Source organism: Ictidomys tridecemlineatus, chromosome 5, assembly GCF_052094955.1.
Source record: "Ictidomys tridecemlineatus isolate mIctTri1 chromosome 5, mIctTri1.hap1, whole genome shotgun sequence".
NCBI classification, from domain to species: domain Eukaryota; kingdom Metazoa; phylum Chordata; class Mammalia; order Rodentia; family Sciuridae; genus Ictidomys; species Ictidomys tridecemlineatus.
Genome location: NC_135481.1, coordinates 86,724,039 through 86,748,283, shown reverse-complemented (window position 1 = coordinate 86,748,283; position 24,245 = coordinate 86,724,039). Strand labels below are relative to the sequence as shown.

Here is a 24,245-nt window from a genome sequence, read left to right as displayed (position 1 = left end):
TGAAGTCAGAATTGACAGAGAATGTAGAATGTAGAATTGACAATTTTATGTAAACTCGATCAATTCAGTGAAGTAGGGGTATAGCTTATATTATGTATTTAAAATTCCCTCCAAACTTCTTCCCTCACTTTTTCCCCCAAAACTTTTAATTTAGTGAATTGTTATTTAATTTCACTTTGCAGAAATCCCAAAATCTCCTACAGCAAGGTAGGTTTGCAGTGACAACATAAAATACAAACAACTCTTATGGTGATGGGAGGGGTTCATGTTGGCGGTACTAGGCTAGATGAAAATATAATAGCACATGACTTATACTACGCACCGTGGACCTTCACCCAGCATTATTTTGAATTTAAATTTGACATGCCCTCATTTATAGGTTGCTTTGTCACTGTTCCAAAGCCTTCTCCTTATTGGAATGTCTTTATTTAGGTATTCTTTCCACAGGCATGCAAACAACACCTTCCTTGGAGTTTTTCCCACAGCATCTGGTCAAGTATCTTGTATCTCAACTGTAACCCCAAATGATGGTATTTCAACAATTTAATAGAGATTTTCTTTGTAAATTATTAAAAAGTTTTGCAAAATACACTGTCAAAATGTTAATGTGAAGAGACTAGGTTAACAATAGCTAAGTTCCTAAATTCTATAATAAACAACGTGCTAATAAAAAGGTATACTTTCAGAATAAATTGGAGGAAATAATTCACTTTTAAGATGGATTAAGAGAATTCTACTAAAATGAGACATGCAAATGTTGATGGTGTTTCTTCTCAAATGAGACTAAGTAAAGATATTAGAGCTGGTCAAGAAATGAGTTTTAAACAAATAAGAATAAGCCAAAAAAATTAGAAAAACAAGAATTAGAAATATTTTTGGTGAAGAAGATTACTTCTGAAATTATAATTAATATAGTTAATTATTCAATTCAGGAATTTAAAAATCTATGTATTCTGGGATTACCTGATGGATTTACTAACATAAAATTTTAATTCTAAGAAATGATCTGTCATGTGAAATCTAAAATTGAAATTCATGATTAAAAAAACAAGAATAATCCCCAGAGGCAGGAGATTTGGATATTATTTTCTTCCTGATTATCAAGTTCTGTGAACTGTTAGGCAAGTTATCTCCTGCCTATAGGCTTCATATCTGCTATCCATAATTTAATAACTACAAAAGATTTGTTGAACAGAAAATTTATTTCAGGAAATTTTGAGGCATGTAGCCATCAACATGAAACATTTTTCAGTTTGAAAAATTCTTTCCATCTCTAGGTTTTATAACTTTATTACATTTAACTGTGTTTTTCAATATACTAGCTTGCTGAAATCATATTTTGAATAAAATCTGACACAGTTTTATGTAAACTCGATCAATTCAGTGAAGTAGGGGTATAGCTTATATTATGTATTTAAAATTCCCTCCAAACTTCTTCCCTCACTTTTTCCCCTAAAAATTTTAATTTGGTGAATTGCTATTTAATTTGACACTACTTGTCTGTACAACTTTCATCAATATCAGTTTAAAAGAAGAAAAATTATAGATAAGAGTAGATGTAATATGTGAATATATACATTATTCCCTTACTTCAAATCTGTCACTGTCTTTATAGTTGGACTACATCTAAACTAACCTTCTTTTCTGGGCCTTTACAGGGGTCTTTTTGATCTTGCCTTCCCAGGGTTTACCAAGTATCCTTGCTATTGATGGTTACAATGCTGAGATAATAGACTAATTTCTTCTCTGTCTCTTGAACTGAGCACTGGATTTTGCTACAATACATTGAATCAAATGAACTTATTGTTTATTAAGTATCATCTTTATTTCTTTACTAATTATTTTTCAGAACCAAGTATAGAATTGTTTTTTGACTGATTTTTCCTCCAAATTATAAATGGCTTTATCTTACTTGCTTGCTATGGTTCGAATCTGGAATGTCCCCCAAAATCTCATGTGTTGAAGGCATGGTCGCCGATACAACAATGTCCAAAAATGGGGATTTTAGAAAGTTACAGGATCATGAGGACTCTGACCTCATTGGTGAATTAATTCATTTGAAGGATTAATAATGTGAATGGACTACAGGGAACAGGTGGAAACTGTAGGCAGGTAGGGCAAAGTTAGAGGAATACATCTCTAAGGGTGTATCCTTGGAGAGCACCTCTTGCCCCCCACCCCTTCCTGGCTGCCATGAGCTGAATAACTTTCCTTCACCACTCCTTTCTGCCATGATATTTCTGTCTTGGAGCCAGCTGACCATGAGCTGAACCCTCTGCAACCATGAGCCCTAATAAATCTCTGTCAGTTTTATTCTGAGTCTATAACAATTCCAGTATTTTAATACTGAACAGTATCAAAGTCCAGTTTTGCTGACTCTGTTCTTGATATATTGTTGCCATATTAGCAATATAGGGCAATTCAAGCTGGAGTTCATCTGAATTCCATAGTTGTTGGGTTGTTTGGAATTAATTAGGTCAATACTTAGAAAGGGTAGTTCATCCCCAGAAGATTCTCCCATCTCACTCAGATGCCTCATCCATAGTCCCCTTCCTGTGGTCAGATACTGCAGGATTCCATCCAACTCTAGGCAGAATTATAGTTGATGGACAATCTTCAAGCTCCTATGTTATAACTGTGGCCACCAATGCCACCAAACTGTGCCACAGCCTGAGCCCACAACCTGCCGAGACCTGCACAACAATAGAGAAAGACCAACGCCTCTGCTGCCAACTGCAGTACCATAGGCTGACAATTGTTAAAGTAGACTCATGGTCCCACACTATTGGAACCAACCACCTGATAGCACAGGTGATGCTAACTGAAATAGAAGTCTATGTGCCAGGATTGAATATCATCCCCTGTCACTGGCATATTACAGAGTTTCCATCTTTAGGCAGTCTGGGAGATGAGGGTTGTTAGGATCTGCCCAGTGTTAGATTTTACCAACTTAGTGCTAAGTTCCATGTCAAAGTTCTGTGTTTACTATCTCTAGCAAATGGGGTCTGGCTCAACTGTGTGCTGCCTGAATTTGGTTATGGAAAGGGATTGCCTTGGCCACCTAGATTAAAGAAAACCTGAGTCATGCCAAATTCTCCCATTGACAGGATTTGCTTGATCTCAGGCTCATGCCATAGTCGATGGTGATGCAGGCCAGAACAAGCCTGGCTATAAGTGTGCTGCTCAAGTTGGGAAATGGGTAATGGATACTGTCCCTTGGCCTCTGAGACTGATGTTAAGCTGCGTTACACCTGAGCTGTAGAGTCACAGGGATCTGCACAGTCTTGGGGGTGTGGGAGGTATATGACCCAAGCCCACTCAAAGGTGGGTGATACGGGTTGAAACACCAGTCTGCCCCACTGGTATGTATGTCTCTTCCTAAGTCCAAAGCATGTCTCGAGACTCAATGTATGAGCTCTGGTCTTTGTGGGGCCTTTTGCTTCTACCTGTTGCTGACTCTCACTGCAGCAGGCATGGCACTGAACTCCAAGATAAAGTCTGGGCTTAGTGTTCATGCCTTAATTCCCATTGGGTGGGGTTTTAACCCCTATTTCACTGACCTAGATTGGTGGAGAGATGGTAGAAGCAATCTCTACCTGACTGATGCAGTTCCATCATTCTATCATTTCGGTTGTGGGGCTCTGTCCAGTACTGGCTTTCCCCATGGCAGTCCCGATACTGGTTTCAAGTGTAAAGCCTATACTTAATTTTCTCTCCTTCCCTTAAGCCAGAAGGCAACTCTCATCATGGATGCTACTTGGAGTTGGAGAAGGAGAGGTAAATGGGTGTAGACCACCATGCAACTTCAAAAGGTAACTCTTTTATTTTAATTGTAGGGAAAATCTGCACAAGCCCACCAGTTACACTGGCTTTTACCATCAATTTTGGAGATCACATAGCTAAGCAAAACACTCCATTAGTTTTGTAATAGGTAACACCTCTAATGAAAGGGTCAGATAACAATGGTTGCCTAAGTTGTTTTACAAGAATTTAGAGATAACTCAAAAACCACTGATCTTTCACTTGGTACTACACAGTGTGTGATGGGTGACCTTTTGATGTCAGAGGGCTAAAAACTCCACTACCAGAGCATGCTGTACCACTGTTTTCTGAACATGTGTTCTATTAAAAAAAAAAAAACCTCCAAATTAATGAAATTTGATTTGCATGTGCAGACCACTGACTACTTCACTTTCCCTATCTCCATGCACCTTTCCCCACACCTCAAACTACCCTGTTTCTTTATTCCATAAATACACCTAAACCCTACCCTGTGACAGGCAGATTTGACTCTTCGAGCTTCCACATCCTCACATTGGGCCAAATAATGAATAAACTCTTTCCCTTTTGCAAAATTTATCACTCCATTAATTGTCATATTGCAAAGCTGGTAAAATGGGTTTCACTGGGCAACATTCCTCCCTCCTTCATATATACACATAGAAATTTTTTCCTTCAGTGAGTTTTCCATTTTTTATTGATTCTTTTTAGTTATACATGACAGTAGAATCTGTTTTGACATAATTATACAAGCATGAAATATATCTTGTTCTAATTCAGACCCCAGTTATTTTCTCCTTCCCCTTCCCTTTCCTCAACCTCTGTGTCCTTCATTCTGTGAACTTTCTGCCATTTACCCAGAGATTTATTTTTTTATTTTTTTAAGTTATAGATGGAAGCAATACCTTTTATTTTATTTATTTATTTTTATGTGGTGGTAAGGATCGAACCCAGTGCCTCACAGAGGCTTGGCAAGCACTCTGCCACTGAGCTACAGTCCCATCCCCGCCCCCCTTAATATTTTTAAAATTAATTTCTTTTGGGTATACACAAATGAGATTAAATGTGGTATATTCATATATACACATAGGATTTTTTTTTCCATTTTTATTATACTAATAGCAGGTACTCTTGCTTGGCTTCCATAGCTCTTGTGAAAGTAGTTTGGTGCATGAATAGTTATTCAACTTGGTGTGTCTGTAAGGAGACAATATCTGGGAGATCTTATGCATCTTCTGGAACATCTATTGTAATTGAAGTTTCAATGTCTTTTTTATCCATTTTCTGCATAATAATCAGAGCTTCTCTGAACATCTAATAATCGCTTGATGATTTATGACATATGTTTGCAGTTCTAGAATATACAATTAAAGCAGGCAGTATTTTTTTTTGTTTTTCATTCAAAAGGATATTTGTATTTTCATTTTAAGCATAAAAATAGCATCTTTATTTTATTTTTATTCTACAAATTAATTTTTTTTCATTCTATGTGTTGAACAAATGCCACGGATAATGATTTCAGCACATATTTCATTCATGAAATCTTATGTTCTGTAATGGGGATGTAGCTGAGAGGTACAGCATTTGCCAAGCATGTGCTGCTGGTCTATGGGTTCAATCCCTAGAAACTTCCCCTGCACACACAAAAAATTTAAATCTTAGCTTCTGAATGCAACAGAATAAACTCCTACAGGCAATATAGTGAATTTAATTTTTATATTCGAGGATCATTGATGGTAAAATAAGTATAAAATTTAAAAAGTTTAGAAACAATTGTGTTATTCCTTAAGTTTTTTGATAAAGAACTTTTCATATATTGAGGAGATAATGACTCAACACAAATTTAAGTAATGATATTTTAACTTACCAGTCTTATTTATTTTGAAAAAATGCATGGTTTATTACTGAAAATACATCTTATGCAGGTAATAATTAGGTAACAAGTGAATTTTTCCAAAAAAGCAGCAATTTTGAAATATGGAGGAAATATAGTTAAGAAATCTGTATCAATTACGTCAATATCATGGTAATTTTAACTTAGAGGAACATAATGAAAATAAGGATTTTTTTTCTGTAACACTAGGAATTGTTCTGTATTTGTACTTAAACCTCAACAGTTATAGCATTCATAACACTGGGGGAAATTCTATATTTTATGAACAAAGATAAAAACAAGATGTTTACAGGACACTTTAAAATGTACAATGAACTTTCAATGTGTTCTTGTATCTGAATCTTATGCCATGTGAGAGAATGCATCATACATATTTACTGTAATTCAGAAACTTGAGGCACAATAGGTGATTAAATTGATTTATCAAGTCATATTGAATTTCAGAACCAAACCTCAATCTCAGGCTTTTAGCTCCAAATTGTTTTTTTAGTTTTTTTTCTCCTTTCTCTCAAAATGGTCTGCATCCAGATCCAAAGGGGCATATAGTTATAGAGGGAGGTAACTGGGTGACATCACCAGCTATGGAAGAACATGCCAATAATATTCTTGGCTTTTAAATATATTAATTGACCAATACCATTTTTTGGGATTCATTGTCTGCATTTAAAAAACACAAGCCTTAACTATAATAGTTAACTAATTATTGACTCCTCTACCCAGATGATGTTTTTTATCCCAAATATTACTAGATTCTAGAAATTACATACATGGATTTAAATGAAACTTACACACTGTCAAAGATTAAGGCATTCAATATGGAGGAAAAAGAAGTTACTTTAAAGACATAAGAATTTGGCATTGCAATGATCCATAGGGGTGTGCATCATAGGACTTGGAGCGGGAACATGAGGAGTTTCTGGGATATGGTTACAAGAAAGATTTCAGTTTGTGAAAATGCATCAAAATACTTATCTACATACATTTTGCATCTGTGTACCATGCTATTATAAGCTTTAAAAATATACTGTTTGTTATTTTGGAAGGAAGTAGGCTTTTCATAAACATATTTTGCATATTTTTGCTAAATGTAATATTCAAATATATTTAAAATGCCTGCATACATTATAAGTGACATATAAACAAATACACACACATGGGAAAATGCAAAATATAATAAAATTGTCATTCTCAATATCAGAAAGATGTAGAAGTGTTTGTGGAAGAACATGTCTATACTATCCGTAACAGAGAAATCAATACAAAGGAAGTTAATTTTAGATTAAGGTTAGATAGAAAATTCCCAAGTTCAGTTACAGATACAAATTCAAGGGACAATGTGAAGTCTCTAACCTGAGACATAAGATGAAACATTATTAAAAAAGCCTTCAGCATAATAATAGGCACAGTTGTTCTACACCTCCAAGGAGGATTTAAAATGCATTTACATCGTGCTGAGATATTATCTATCATATATAAGAAAATGCCTAACTTGCCAAAAAACATTTTTTTTGTGTGTGTGACAAACGTGAAACCAATATGAAAATTCATGGTCTCAAGAAAATTTTGCTCTGTAATGAGATACTTTGATACCATCTATTATAAAGAAAGAAACTACACAAATAAATGGCTTTAGGGATTCAAGGCTGATCTTATTTAGGAAAAAAATATGTATATAAATGGATGAAACTTTTCTTAATTGTAATGCTTATCTGAGAATTGACATAATTTTAATCTTTATGCTCATAACAACAAAAATTATTGACTTGTACATTATGTTTTGAAATAGATGTGATACTTGAGTTGATATTTTAACATGTAAAAATGTATTTTATTTTATATAAAAAGCAATGTATTCACAAGAGGAATTATAAGTACCAAGTGAAACTACATGTATTTACATCTAGGGGTGATACTCTTTAAAGGTAATCTTGATCTTATTGTAGGATTATAAGAGAAAACCTGAAAAATATTCACTTTTTGAAATCATCACCTGTGGGCTAGACATAAACAATGAAAAAGAAAAGATTATAAACATCATGTGAAGAGATATTTTACTTGTGTTTTTGATGAATTTGAAGGGAGGGAGTCCTTTTATGAGAGATATGGATGAATGAGCACTCAAAGGAGATAAGAAGACCTTCTAGTTCTTGGAACTTGTCTTTGCTCATTTCATAAATAAAGACACACATCCTAAGGTTGTCCTAGTTTACCTAAAACACAGAGTCTGGGAAGAAAAGGAATCACAGAATTGAAAGGAACTCAATAGTTTATTTGGCTCATTCTTTCACCCACTCCCTAATTCCTTTCATGAAGCATACATTAAAATCATTGAAACTGTCAAGAACTAAAGGTGCAATTCTTTTTTTGCTCTTAGGTTGACAATGAGTGCAAAACAACCTAGTGCCTCCAAATACAGCGTATAGGTCACTAAATGGCAGATATTTTGGTTTTCTAATTCTCAGGACACACATAGTGTTCAGATCTTGTTTCAATTTTCATGTTTCCTGGTGAATAATTAAATATCAAACTGATATTTGTTACTAATATTAAAAATGGGGAAAACTGGGTTTACAGTATACAGGAACTGTCTGTATTAGCCTCACAGTTTTTCTGTAAACTCAGAACTACTCTAAAAATAAACTCGACTGTTAAAAAAGTGATTGCAGCCAGGCATGGTGTTGAGTTCCTGTAATACCAGTGGCTTCGGAGGCTGAAGCAGGAGGATTGTAAGTTAAAAGTCCACCTCAGCAACTTAATGAGGTCCTAAGCAACTCAGTGAGACCCTGAGACCCTGTCTCTAAGTAAAATATAAAAAAGGGCTGGAGGTGCTAGGGTTGTGGCTCAGCAATAGAGTGCTCATCTAGCTCATGTGAGGTGCTGGGTTCAATTCTCAGCACCACATAAAAATGAATAAATAAAATAAAGGTAAAAAACGGGGGGGGGGTGGTGATGTTCCTCAGTGGTTAAGAACCCTGGGTTTCATTCCCTGGCACCTCCCACCAACAAAAAAAGTGATTGCAATACACATATATGAGAAAGGACTGTTATTCATATATGTGAATTTATGAATCACCCAATGAAAAAAAAGAATGCAAAAGATCTTAATATTTCACACAAAAGGTAAGAAGATGGTAATTATATGAAAAATTACGAATAAAACAATGAGATGCCATTACACACTGGAAAGGCCAAAATCCAAAAAAAAAAGGGGGGGGAGGGGATACCAATGCATACAAGGATGTGGATCCAGAACAATAAACATTTTTAGTGGGTTTCAAAAGTATACAGTTCCTTGACATTTATTCAAATGAATTCAAAACAGATGCCCACACACAATCTATACACCAATGACAGTGAAAAACAGATTTGCCAAAATTTGGAATCAAACAAAATGTCCTTTAATAGGCACATCAATAAAATGTTGGACATCCATATAATGAAGTATTTCTCAGTTATAAACAGAAATTAATAAAAATTATAAAGCTATCTAAATGTTACTAAGTGAAAGAAGTCAATCTGAAAATGATATTCTTGGAGAGGCTAACCTACAGAGACACTGAAACAATCAGTAGTTGCCTGGAGTTCATGCAGAGGGAAGAATGAAGAGAGGAGCACAAGGGATTTCAAGGGCAGTGAAACTATTCTGTATGCTACTAGAATGGTGAATACATGTCATTATGTATCTGCCCAAACCCATGGAATTTACTGCACAAACTGAGACACAATGTAAGTGATGGAATTTATTAGCAATAATGCATCAGTATTGACTCATTAATTGTAAGAAATGCAACCCATCACTGCAAGATGTTTATAATAAGGGATACTACGTATGTCTGGGGGACTAAAAAAAAAAACTCTGCACTTTCTGCTAAATTTTTCTGTAATCCTAAACCTTCTGTTAAAAAGTAAAGTCTATTAATTTTTTAAAAAGTGATGTTTGTTATTAGTAAGTCATTTCCCCACTCTATATAATTTCCTCTCAGACATGGTTGGCTGCACAGTTGCATAATGATCCACTTGTCTAGAAGCTATTATCAGGTCTTAAGTGGAAATTTGGACTGAATGTAATAAATATGACTTCAGATATGAATTTCTGAAAAAATACTCTAAGTTAAGAAGAAATATTTTTAAGTTAGTGAAAGTAAAAGGGATTTTATTTCTGCTTTTTAAAGAACTCTCAAAGTCATCTATCTCAGGGAAAATAATATCAGTTAAAGTAAACGTAATGTTTATAGCATGCTGGCTTTTGATTTATGTTTATCTTAAATAAAGGTGAAGAGAGCTTTGTTATTTACCTAGAAATCATGCATCATGTAATATTGGTATTTCTTTATTTAACCATGTTGATGGTACCATTTGTACTATCATCCTATTATCATCTTGTGACTGCAAATGAGATTACCTTTCTCTAACACCTTCTTAGTGCCAATGTCCCTAGTTAAAAGTTTCATATATAAGTATGAATCTGTATAGTAGACTTATTTTATATGCTATATGGAGATTTTTATCTATGTGGAAAACATCATAATTTTTTACATTTATAAAAATATATAGGAAGAGGAAAACCCCACAGCTGACAAACATAAAGGAGTGTACACTTATATAACCATGAAATGACAATTTATTATTCTGAAATTTTTCTAGAACTTCATTGTGTTCTATAGACCATAAGGATTTTAGGAATTTAGAATAATGAATATTCATTGAAGTTGACAATATGCTTGTATAGACTCATCGGAAACCAAGATTAGGCATAGGAATAAAAATGATACAGAATAAAGTTAAAAACAAAATAGTAATCAGCACTAGCACTTACTATTCTTCATTCGCTTCTCATGTGATAAGCACTTTCCATGTATTCTCTTTTTTGAATCTTCTAACAGCTTCATAAAGCAGGTAATGTCTATCATTTTGTTTGATTTGTTTTACGGATAAAAACATAGGCAAGTTGTTCAGTTACAAGCACAGACAAGAAAGAGGTTAAGTTATTTGCTGGAAGTCCTAGAGCTAGTAAGTGATGATACTGGAGCTATTACTCAAGAGAGTCCTAACTGTATATAGTCAGGCCATTCTAAAGAGTTCTTAAAAATAACAGGGAGACAAGTTTACAGGTGCATTTTACGTGGATAGAAAGGGACTAAGCACATTCTTGTTTGGGAGTAGAAATAGGAATTCTTCTGAAAGACAGCAAGTATAACTTAAATGAACATTAGAAAAATAGTAGTATCTGAATGTCATGAGTACTTCAGCATGTCCATTAGGCCTCTTTCGCCTGCTAACCATGTATATTACATTACAAGCGTGTGTGTGTGTGTGTGTGTGTGTGTGTGTGTGTGTGTGTGTATTTAGAGAGCAGCAAATAAAAAAAGGCACAAGTTGTTAAAAACTTTAACAAATTCTTTCTCTTCCATCTCTATCTGGAACTTTGTCCAAACATACATTCAAAGGCACTTTCTCATGGAAAGAAAGCAGCATTGATTCTTATTTCCTTGGATGACATCATTTCTTCGGATATTTTTTGAAGGATCTAGAAAACACAGTCATGCACAAAGGGCAAGAATATTAGAATTCTTCAGTAGCAGTAAAGATAAGTTAATATTTATTGAACACTTAGAATTTGCTAGAATTTCTCAGCAATGTTTACATGGATAATCTCATTTAATTCTCTTATCTTAGTATCCTTATTTAATATTTGAAGAACATGAGGCATGAAGTGGTTTTTAAATCTTTCGCTAAAATCACAAAACTAGTAAGTAGAACTAGGATTCAGATCCAGGTAGGTTAACTCAAAGGATTACATGCTTAACTGATGCACCAAACTGCCTCACTGTAGCACTGCTGTTATTACTGCTGTTTCCCTCTTGTATTCCAATTGTCTGCAAAAGCTTGCTCTATTATGCCTGCCAGTGCTGAATCAGTTAAACTGGTGTTATCAAATCTCCTAACTATGAATGTAGAAGAAAAATCTTAAGAGAAACCTGCATTAGTTTTATCGATCTGCTTTTGCGGAATTGAAAACAAAAAGCCATCTTGAAGCACATCAATAGAATTATGGTTTCCCCTGTGAGAATTTACTGCATTGGCGTTCTGATTTGTTCTCTTCTAAAGAAGGAGCACAGAAAAAAATTATTAGGTGCTAAAACAGACTGGCTCTGATGAATTACTGACAGCTCCACATATCTTTCTAGCGTTTTGTTTTCCTCAACTCATGCTAACATTATTCATTCTGTGCCTTAACAAATTATAAAAGGTTTACTCAGATATATTCATTTATTTACTTATTTGAAGATTGAGGCCCTAGGACATCAAAATATCATGCAAATAATAAGTCATTAGTGAAGTTCTGGGATTAATATAGAGAGTAAAGCTTTTATTTCCTTTTTTCTTCTTTAATCTTAAATCTCTGTTCATGAAAATATTGGTTATGATCTATTACGTATCCTAGCTATGCAATCATGGTATTGAAACCAAAATGGTGAAATACTACTGCTCTCAGGGAAGGCTTTCTGAAATGTGAAACTATGTATATATTACATACAAGACAGAATATATAATGAATTATAGATATACATCACATACACTTCTGATGTATGTGTGTGTACATAGACACAGACCCAAGAGAGGTTTCAGAGCATTATCTCATGCTTGCCACAAGTCAAATATCTGCAAAAATCAGGTTTAGACTCTCTTTTCTGAGAAATGAGTGACAATTCAAGTTCCTATACATTTAAGTCAGTTAGATCACTTTTAACATATAACTTTCTGAAAATAATTGAAAGACAATCCATATATTAAAAGAAGAAGATAAAAATAAAAAGGTTGTTTGCTATTCTAAATGTTTTACTCTGTTAAGGTGTGCTCCATCAAGGGCACTTTGCAGCTTTATTACCTTGGGCAAGGAAAATTAGTTCTGTTTCTAGATACAACTTGGTGCCTCCTAAGTTACTGGCTTCAGTGGTTGAGCTTCTCCTCACAATGCCCTTCTACATGGTTTGTCCAGCTCTCACTACAGCCAAGAGACACTATTTTCCTAGTGATTTTTCTGGAAGTCAACATTTCTATTGTGAATAAAATGCTAGGCTGAGCGTAATGCAATCACTAACTGAAGACCACAGACATTTAACCCACACTGTGCTCCCATTCCCACTTCATGAAGCTTAATATGTCAAAGAAAAATGGAAGAGGCATCATTGCTTGGTTAGGAAGTATTGAGAGACAAGACTTTCAGAGTTTTGTAACAGGATTTCTTTAAAGTTTTGCTTTTCTACTTGAAATAAGTTTAGTTTTTGACGTTAAGCCAACCACTCCATTTTAAGCATTGGAATAGAATTGGACATCTCTTCTAGCTTAACTTTTTCTTTATTCAGAAGAGTCTTATTAAATACAACCAGAGAGTAGTTTTGAGAAGAGGCCATGAAACTACAAGTCCTTCTAAGTTGACCTTTCTGGTGGAGCAGTGATCTGATGCTACTGGATGAGAGTAAAACAGTTTATGCTTCGTGCTTTTAAAATGAGTTATAAACGACATGAGTTTGGCTTTATTAAATTACCTTTTCTTTTTTAACAAACACCATCTGTTTAGGCTTGGCAAGTCTCCCACAGGAAAAAGGGGAAAAAATGATATCCTGAAATAGAAAAGAAAGTCTAACTTCTTCCTTCATAATTGACCCCGGTAATTTACTGAGGTTAAGTTATGCTGGTTCAGAAACATTGCTTGTAAATTTGCAGAACTAATATTCTTATTTAGTGTAAAAGTTTGTATAGATTTTTACAAATTACTTGAAAAGCCATTTCATGTCAATTATTTTTTTTACCATTCCCCCAAAATATGAGGGATTTGTGATTTCAGAGATTAGCCAATACAGATAGAAGAGATGGAGGTTTTGTTTTTCTTGTGTGTGTGTGTGTATGTGTGTGTGTGTGTGTGTGTGTGTGTGTGTTGTGTGTGTGTGTGTGTGTGTGTGTGTGTGTGTGAGAGAGAGAGAGAGAGAGAGAGAGAGAGAGAGAGAGAGAGAGAGAGAGAGAGAGAGAGAGATTGGTTGATTGATTCTGGGGATCAAGTCCAGGGTGCTTTACCACTGAGCTACATTATTTTTTGAAACAGGGTCTTGTACCCAGGTTAGCCTCAAATTTTTAATCCTGTTGCCTGAGCCTTTCAAGTAGCTCAGATTACAGGTGTTTGCCACCATGCCTGGCTGCATCTTTTTAAAATATGATATGGTAAGCAAATGATAGAGAAGAATATCAAATTCAAATTTACTGGGTAGCTGTATTATATTACTTTCATTCTACTCCAATCCCTAGGCAAGCAAACATGACATGCTCTTTTGTGGACACCATAAAGATATGACGTTTGGTAACCTGCAGTGCAGAGTTTGGTTAAAAACCATCAACTGCTCTACAACCATGAGCCACACGGCACTACTGGCACTCCTAAGGTATAGGTAGAGATGGTGAAAGGGTAATGACTGAGTGAACTGCCCTCAAATAGAAATTTGCTGAGACTACTTGATGGAAAGAGTCCAACCATTTTGGATTGTTTTGACCAGTAGCCTGGATAATGGCTACTGACAAAAGAGTCAGCAAATGTGAAAACCACAGCTGCTCAGGATTTTGATGAGATGACTTCTTTCAGGATCATCAATTATTGAGAATGATCAGGCTTCAATTCTGAAAGAAATGAGGCTGAAAGGAAATGAATTTAAGAGGAGGCAAACAGACAGTTCAAATAAAAGGAATAATGCATACTTCTATGATAATCTCGGTGACTGCTGGATGGATGTATTCTTCTTTAACTTTGTAAACAGTATAAAGGAATTGTTAATGGCTCTACCTAAGGGACAGTTACTCCTAGCCCAAGTTCAAAATTGCTGATATGGAAAGTTTCTATCCCTGGCTCTAAAAACAACTGATGAAAGTATAGCGAGGACCAGTCTCAGGTCAGTGATTCTGAACCTGTCTAAAGGAAATATTAAAGATCTGATTGGGATAGTAAAAGAGAATTAGAAGATCACATTCACCCAAACACATTGTGCTGATTTCCTAATAAACCATTTCTGAATGAAAGTTTTGACAATATAGGAAGTTAAATGTTACATTTTCCTTTCTGAGCACTGTTCTTCCTGAAAAAAACAAAAACAAAAACAAAAATAAAACCAAAAACAATACATGGAATGAATTGAAAGTCCTGGGTTATCAGGGCATGGAGGATTCCTATGGAAGATGAATTTTGGTGGAGATTGCTAGACATCTACAGCTAGCTCTTTCTAATACTGTAGAGCACCCATAAAGTAACCTTTCTTAAGCCTGGTGCTCCTTTTTCTAAATTCATTAATAAGAAACACAGAGCACTATAATAGTGCCTGAAATAGCCCAAGGGAAGTAAAATGGTTTATATGGGTACAATCTCAGCTTCAAGGACAAAAGTATATTAATTAATGGGAGCATATTTCAAAGTTCACTCCTAAAGCTTGCCATTTCATTACTGTCTTGGCTAAAGTACAAAATGATGATGATCTTTATTATTTAACTCCAATGAAACTGCCATAAAGTGTTACTGATATTATGAAAAAAAGTGGATTAGCTTGAGTTTTTAAAATTTTTTCCAATCAGTCCCTTTGAAAGACAAGGAATTAACCTTTCTTCTTTTAGGATGTCTGCCTTCTGTTTTTTTTTTTCTTTTTCTTTTCCTGTTCTTCCCATTTTTCTTCCCTTATCCCCTCAGATGAAGAGATAAACTTCCAGTTTCTCTCCATCTCATTTTTCCTTTCTCCTTTTTATCACTGTTCTATTCATTAGTTAATATTTAGGACCTAAAACAAAAGGATTATATGAACTGGGCAATAGAAAGTCTCAAAGAACTCAAAGGACATTTAAAAGGTGATTGCAGTTCAGAGGAGAGAAACCCATTTTAACTTGTTGGTAAGAAAAGAACAGATGAGTAAAAGTTTATGGATGAATATTCTTTGAGTCTTAAAATTGTGTGGGTAGGATTTGGTCATGTGGCAGATCAAGGCAGAGGAAATTCATGAACATGTCCGTGGAGGTGGGAAAATGTTTCAGTAATGCAGTAGTTCAGTAGGTTTAGTTCAATTTTTAATAATGTGGCAAGAAAGGGAATGCAGATATAAGGTAGGATGACCAGATTGTGAAGGGTTTAAAGTGCCACATTGAGTAACTTAAAAAGTCTATTCATCTCTTTACTGTTGTTGTGCTAGAGATTGAACCCAGAGCCTTGTGTATGTGAGGTAAGCACTCTACCAACTGAGCTATATCCCCAGCCCTTAAAGTCTATTCATTAGATAATAAAATCTTGAAATAATAAGAAAATGCTGATTAGTCAGTGAAAAAGCAACAAAACTACAAGATAACTAACCACGAGACCTCGGGAGAAACCACTCCTTCAGGGAACATGTGCATTAGAAACCATGGTACAATCTCATTATAATAGTAAGAAGTACACCCCTAGGTAAACATCAAAATTTTGAAACATGCAATATAAGAAGTAGCATGATTACAATATGCAATTGCAATGTGTAAGCACAAAGAGAAATGGTGCAAAATTGCATGATCCCCTGCCCTGACTTCACCTCTATCTAGTTCATCCCCCTAGCTACTATCCCTCTTTGAATATTAAAACCTCAGACCAAATCCAGGAGACTCTGAGATTGCACTACTATTCTCTGGTATGTACTTTCTCTTTATAAGTTTCTTGTTTTGCTGCTCATACTTTATGCCTCCTTAAATTCTTTTCTGACATGGTGAAGAATTTGGAAGGTTCTAGTAGAGGTCTTCTCTGTTCCTGGAGACCTCTCCCTATATGGTAACATGTGCTACAGTAGCTCTCGATACATTGATTAGAACCTCTTTTTTTGTGACTATTGCATGGTGGGTTTCCTGTGAAGTAGATTTAGTAATAAAAATTACCATGTAGAGATTTACTAAGTGCTTTTCAGATCCACACCTATGGAAGGAAAGGAAAGGGAGCAAATGGACAAAAATGTCTCAATAAAAGGTGTGGGAACATCTCAACTGATCCCAGAGGAGTTCTAAATAGCTATACTTGTTCAACATAGTGACTCATGCCTTTAATCTCAGCTACCCTTAGGAGGCTGAGGCAGGAGGATTTCAAGTTCAAGGCCAGCATAGGCAACTTAACAAGAAACAGTCTTGAAATAAACATTTTTGAAAGGAGTTAGGAGGTAGAGGATTGGCCTGCCTAGCCTGGATGAGGTCCCCAGTACCAGAAAATTAGAAAATAAATTAATTAAAGATAGAAAGCAATTTTGGGTCTATCCTTTAGTATGAGTTACGTGGGAAGGGGCCATGGTATTAATCAAGGTGTCTATTCAGTGGGGGGTAATTCCTGAGGTAATTTGATAGCTGAGTGATATCTGACAGTAACATTCCCCAGAGCTGAATAAATAATCTCTACTCCTGTTGGGAAGCCTGAACAAGACATCATAGCATCTACTACAATGGACTGTTTTATCTCTTAATATTTAAGGTATGTTCCGATAGGAACTTGACAGTTCCTCTTTGAGTACTTGTCACACTTTATACTTATGGTAGAATTACTGTTTGTCTTTGCAACTAGACGGTAATCTTTGTCAACGAGAATTTTGTCCTATTTGTCTTTGTGTTCATGACATCTGAGATTGTAGGAAATACATGTCCAACAAACAATTTCAAAGAAAGAATAAAAAATAATCTGCTTTAATAAAATTTTGCCTTCTCTAAAATTAATTAGTAGATTCAGTGTTTTTTAAAAAAAAAATTCAATGAGGCTATAACACCTTAAGTCAACCATAAGTGTTTCAATCAAATATAGTGGGAATGTTCCCTCAAACTGACTAATGATTTAATAGGTTTCATTTTTCTCAGTGTTTTGAGTTCATATTCATTTTAGGAACATGATAGGAAAAAACAGAAATTTTCTGATTTTAAAACTAATGAACACTTGATTCCTTCATTAATTTAGTTTCTATTAAATAAAAACTGATTCTTTTTTCTAATTTTAATCTTTTTTGGGGAAGCTTAGGCTTATTTAGGCTTCCTGTAGAGTACATTGGTATCTATCAATTGCTCTCTAATCTCTGAAGGCAATATTCTTTTGTAAAGCCACTAATCATTATTGCCAATGTGTATGCATTTTTTTTTTGCACATACTGCTGAGTACTTATGTGTACTTAATGAATCAGCAGAGTTCAGGGAGAGCCCCATGTTGGAAACAAAGATATGATTCCTATATTCTAGAATTTGCTGCATTTTTATAATACTCTGTAAAGATGAACAGACTCAAGAATAACCACAAAAGAAGATATAATGGATATTGAGTAATGCTGAATAATTAAGGAATAAGGAGCCTGAAAAGAAGGAATGATCAAAATGAGGACACTTAATGGGAAAAATCATATTTTAAAATATGTCCTAAAAATTCTTTAACTCTTCTTGCAAAGAGAGAGAGGGATGATATCTCCTCCCCTTGAATCTGCACAGGGCAAGAAGGTATGTTTGCGTTTTGATGGTGTTTGTTTTGGTAGTGCTGGAGATTGAATCCAGGGCCTCATGAGTGTCAGGCAAGCACTTGATGACTGGGCCACATCCTTAGCCCAAGAGTCTGTCTGAAATGACACACCTGAGGCTTGGTCACATGAGATTTCCCTTTCAGGGAATTCTCTATCGGAACTTACTTGCCATGCTGTGAAGTACCCAAACCACATGCAGAAGCCATGTTCCAGTGCTTTGTGAACAGTCCCAACTGAGCCACACTTAACTTTTGTAGAAGACAGTGTGGAAGTGGTATCTCCAGGCTAGATGTTGTAGCCCTGGGTTATCTGAGTCTTCCAAGCTGAGTCCCAAGACATTGCAAAGTGAAAACAAGTCAAGACTATTCAGTATTTTTCACATATCTGACCTATTAAATTTTTTGCGAGGGTGGGAGGGTACCAGAGAATGAACTCAAGGGCACTTGACCACTAAGCCACATCTCTAGCCCTCTTTTGTATTTTTTTAGAGACAGGGTCTCACAGAGTTGCTTAGTGCCTTGCTTTTGCTGAGGCTGACTTTGAACTCACAATCTTCCTGCCTCAGCCTCCTGAGCCACTGGGATTACAGGCATGTAATTACATGCCTGGCCTGGCTTGACCTACTGATTTTTAAGCATAATTAAATCATTATTTTATCCCAATAAATTTGGAGTTGTTGAATATAAAATAAAGATATCAAAGGGCTGCCTGAAGAACTGTATTTTTAAACATTGTCTATTCTTGTATTCTCAAACACTATTTTATTTTCTTTAACTGTTCTGGAAATGCCATATATTATAGGCTTCTGTTGTGAAGAAGAAAAAGTAATTGAAATCGGGTGAGTTATTCAGATAGAACTTCCTTGTACTGGTAGTCAATAGAGGTGGTCATTACTACAACTAACACAAATCTAATCACATATTTTGAAATGTTCTTATGAATTAGGTAGTGTGCCAGGGTGTTATATAAACAATTAATTTACTTTTTAATCTCCACCTTAATCTTGTAAGTGAGGAATCATTATTATGTTTTATATGTGATTGCAGTGAGGTTCAAATACTACATAGGGAGTTGACCCAAGGATAATTCAGACTGGATAGACACCAAAATCCTTTGTCTTACTGCATGAACTACTATTTTTATTATTGTGAGAAAATAAAAAAGTCTTCTAGGGGAAAATAGTGTGAAAATAGTTTCTAACATAGTAGTTTCCTCCTCTGTATTGGAAAATGTTGAGTGTGCTTCAATATCCTAGTAACTTTTTACGCATTAATGCAAAATCTGGTTCAGAAGATTCTGGGTTGGCTTTTTCTCTACAATATTTAGAGTAGAAGAGGATATTGAATTACTATATATGCTGCATGTATTTTAGAGGGCAATCTGAAAATAATTAAACCAAGCCATAACTCTTGAAAATAAAGATTTCTCATAAAGTAAAATGAATTATTGTCCTTGCCCATCACACTAAAACTCTAATACGACAGTAACCAGAAAGCTGAAAAGAATCATTTCAAGTAGGCCCTGTTTTGTGGCTCTGGCCCCACAGATTGATTTTATATTCAGGTTTAGCACTTGGCAGCTGCCAAAAGCCATGAGTGCAATAGCCCATTCAGAGAAAAACAAAATTTGAAAAGAGACAGACAGTAAGGACATGCTGTTAAAGGCAAAGGACAGATATGAAAAAGATCTGCTGGCCCATGCTCTCAATTTAGATGTTTACAATCTCTAAGAATAGACATTGAAGGCTAATATCAGGTTTAAACATAACATCTAGATCACTTACTCATTAAATCTTATGTATTTCCACAAGATAAGGAACTAAAGAGAAACCATTCAAATTATATCATTTAAATCGAGAAACTCTATTTAGTGCAGTTGTTAAGATTACAGATGAGAAGTGGTGAGACTCCCCTATGACTCCACCAACCTAGCCCCTCTTTTAGAGATGGCTTGAGACTGTAAAAACAGAGCAGTAATTGATTGAGATAATTTCTGGGAATAATTTTCACAACTTTGTTTTATGCAAAGATATAAAGTTAGAGCATTTTAGGTATTCAAGAGCTATGAAGTGCATCTTTTGCAAGGTTCTCTGATCTTAATTTGGAGTCTACTAGGGCTTTTACACTTTGAATCATTAAATAGAGCACATTTTTGTAGGGGATAGGAAACGTAGCAGAATACAACAATTACTAATTGGGCATTATGTAAAATTGTGGATGTGTAACCGACGTGATTCTGCAATCTGCATTTGGAGTAAAATTGGGAGTTCATAACCCACTTCAATCTAATGTATGAAATATGATATGTCAAGAGCTTTGTAATGTTGTGAACAACCAATAAAAAAAATTAAAAATTAAAAAAAAATAGAGCACATTTTTTTGTAGCTTTATGTTGGCTAACAATTTCTCAAGGCAACTCTATATGTAACTGCAGGAAGAATCCTTTAGTTTTATGGAACCTACCAAAATGTAAGTGTAGATCCAAAAGCAAGATTTGAAAGTGAATGGAAAATGGAATACATCAATATTCATATTTTTATTTCCATAATCCAGAAGGAATTTCTTCCAGTTTTGTTGGTTTTAGCTAATAGGTCTTCAGATAATTCGATACAACTGAAGTTCATGATAATAGAGTATTTTGTCAGCATGTAACTGAGCTGAGTGCCAGTGTTCTGGTCAGGGCAATGTGATGCTGGAGCAGGGACTGATTTCTGAGATGGGTCTGATGTTTCACAATGTGACATCCTGATAGTATACCTAGTGGCATTAATCAAGGGGTTGTGGAGCCTCTGATATGGCTTGGATCCCACTGTGCTCTGCAAGCTTCCAACAAAGCTTGACAAAGCACTCTGTCTGCACACAGGTTCAGATGTGTGAGAGATCTAAATAGTGTGGGCTGTGCAAGGAGTCTGAAAAGAGATGGAGTGTAACTTTCATATTTTTCTACTAGTGATTTTTTTCTTTGAACTTGTTGTATAAATCTGTGCTTGCTGAGAATTAGTCCAAAATTAGCGTGGAAGACCAGCCAGTAAAGTACCCAAATTTTTGGATTAATGCTTTTAGCAAACAATTATGATACCTTCCAAAGAAGGTAAAAAGTATGGGTTTGGGATGGGAAATAATGTGTAATTTGAACAATAGATAATATTCATAGGATGGTGAATGGAATGTTATAAGAAGGGAAGTGTTGAGTCAAAATTTTGAGCTAAACATTTATTTATTTTTTATTGCTATTCTAGATCTAGGCAAGAGAAATCCCTGATCGCAAAGCAACACATTCTAAGACTGAGTTTATATCAAACATTTGCTTATCTGAATACTTGTAATGGCCTTGTAAACATTTGACCACAGGTGAAACGGATTCCCTCTCAACCCCCAGAACTTTCCTAATTTTCATTCAGCAATAAACAAACTAAAATGTGCTTACCCAGTGTCTGCCAACTCTGGCAAGCGATAAGGTGAATGATTTAGTGACATTTCTTTCTTATCTTCATTAATACTTTAAATAATTGGGATGCTAATCCCTATTCCACTGACCTAAAGTTATTTCAATGTAATATAATTTGCTGTGCATTGTATCTGAGCTGTTATTCACATTCAAGAAAACTATATTCAACTATTTAACAAGGAAAATACTTTTCAAACAGTGAAAATATTTTTAACATTCTTGTAGGTTTCCTTTGGAAGGATGGAGTTCCTAGGGAATCTACTTCAAGTAGTCCCTCCAATCACCCCTTGTTTGTAGTCAGTGCTTTAGAAATAGAGCTGAAATTTTTATTTAAGAATTTATGATTTACCTTAGTAATCTTTTCTTGTGTGTTGAAACTCTTATGGGCAAAACAATTTTTCTAAAAACCATTGCCTGCAATTTCAGTTTTTTAATTTTCTTTTTGCTTTCTTAGAAAGAAAAAAAAACATTCACTATATATCTGAAATCTCATATTCTTTCTGAAAAAAGAATATACTTTGTAGGCTAAAGGCGTCAAATTTGAGTCAGGAAACTCTTTCAAACTGTGTACAGTCCTGCTTTCCATACATTAGTTCTCATGGTTAAATTATGAAAGTCTTGACAAAATACATGACACTTAAAGAATTAATTAATGCTGAAGAATATAATTAGAAAATGGAATTTATTTATTTGTGTATGCACCCATGTTTATATCCCAAAACAAAAACATCACCCAACTCTCAGTCTTGAAGACAAGCATATGCTGACTAGGATCATGTTAGAGAAACCCTGATACAATATGAGGCAGGAGAGCTGGGATCAGATCTTAGGGATGTCTGGACACTCAGCGATTGTACAGTTACATTCCTTTTTACCATATGTCCTCACCAATTCACTCTTGTATGCAATGTTCTTGTCATTTTCTTTTTAACTATACAAATCCCACCCAAACCCATTGGCCGGGCTCTAGCTTACTTCCTCCTGGAGTTTTTTCCTAATCAGCAAAACATTCATTAATTTCCCCTCCTCTGAATTTCTATGTCAAACCAGTAAACCCTCAAATACGCATGGGATCATAATGTTCTTATAAGATGTTTATTTGGAATTAATGTTCAAATAATCTCTTAAATTTCTTGAGAATTAAGACTACATCTTACAAAAGAGGCATAAAATACTTATACCATCAAAACTCAAAAGAAATAGGGAGTATAAAGACAGACACATGCAAAGATCATTTTTTTTTATCCCAGGAGGTCTTGATAATGACTGGCTTTTACTTCCTGATTCACAGTGTTTGTATATCAAATTATTAAATAGACAAACATCATTAAAACAATAAATTACTAAAATAATAAATACCAAAATGAAAAAAAAGACTACATCTTGAAGTTCTCTTGTATATTCACAGCAACTACCATCCATAATGCTAAACATGTTATAATAGGTGCTTGTTAATTGAATCACACAATCAATTGTTACCCTGAATCTTAGTTATTTTTACCTTTTTGCAGTTACTCGTGATACAGAGTATTACAGTCTCTTGGAGTTCCAAGTAAATTCAAGTTCTAAGTCTCCTTTAGACCAAGTTACAGTTAGGATTTGGAGAATAGGTTTTGTCCACTACAATTTGTAGCTCTTTTTTTTTTTCTCTTTAACAATCAATATACAAACACCCCCTCCACACACACACACACACAAAAAAAAAAAAAAAACCTGCCATTTTTAGGCTCTTATACCCAAATTCCCACTGCAAAATGTTAGCCAACCAAACTTTCTAAACAATGCTACAGATCTGAAATAGTCCATCCTTTAATTTGTATCTAGGATCTTTGACACTCAACCTTCACATTTGTCTTTTATACCTTAGAGTTTAAAGATTCTAAAGAACAATATCACTAGCTAAAAATCCTGGTGCCTAGAAAGTTCATCTGAAATAATTTGTTTCATTACTTTATCTAATTATAAATAATTCATGTCTGAATAAAGAGTAAGCACTAATGGCTGTGCATCAACTACGTAACCTCTACTTTAGAAACTTCTGGCACTTGGTGTTTTGTTGACTGAATGCAAATTTCAAAAAGGCGCAACTCTCAGGTTTTACACTGCTCTACCAGTTCTCAAAGGTCCCAGATAGAACAGAAATGTTTGTTTTATAGGTGTACTTACTTTGAGCCTGTAATTATATTCTAAATTTATAATTTTGTTAGCAAAGACAGAACCAATGAATCTAGAGAGGATCTGACCACACATCAGCTCCTCTTATAAGGTGACCCTAGCAATATATGTTACTTCAAATCTTAACTAAGTTTTTGGACTATTTTGAATCTTAAATGAACCTAATTTTTAACAACTTATGTTAAAAATGAAACTGAATTTTTGGAGTTACCTGAATTAGTTAGTATGTAATTATCTGCCAATTTTACTTTCTCTCATATTAAAAATACCTATATTGTTGTTGACGTCAATACAGATCAATGTTTTTTCTAATGAAGGCCACCATATTCAGAATACTCTAAAGTGATTCCACAGCATTTTAGTCAGTTTTTACATCACTGTGATGAAAAGAACTGACAAGAACCTCTTAAAGGAGGAAAAGT

General features: G+C 34.8%; 1 long non-coding RNA gene across 2 annotated transcripts in view; it reads left to right on the top strand.

Moving 5' to 3' along the window:
- Positions 1–24,245, top strand: part of LOC144377553 (uncharacterized) — a 130,718-nt gene that overhangs the window by 13,985 nt on the left and 92,488 nt on the right. The window contains exon 2 of one of the 2 annotated variants that reach the window (XR_013438549.1): positions 3,732–3,812. This is a non-coding gene — a long non-coding RNA (uncharacterized LOC144377553). Of the gene's footprint in view, positions 1–3,727; positions 3,813–24,245 lie in introns of both variants that reach the window. The other variant, XR_013438548.1, reaches the window with a different exon arrangement.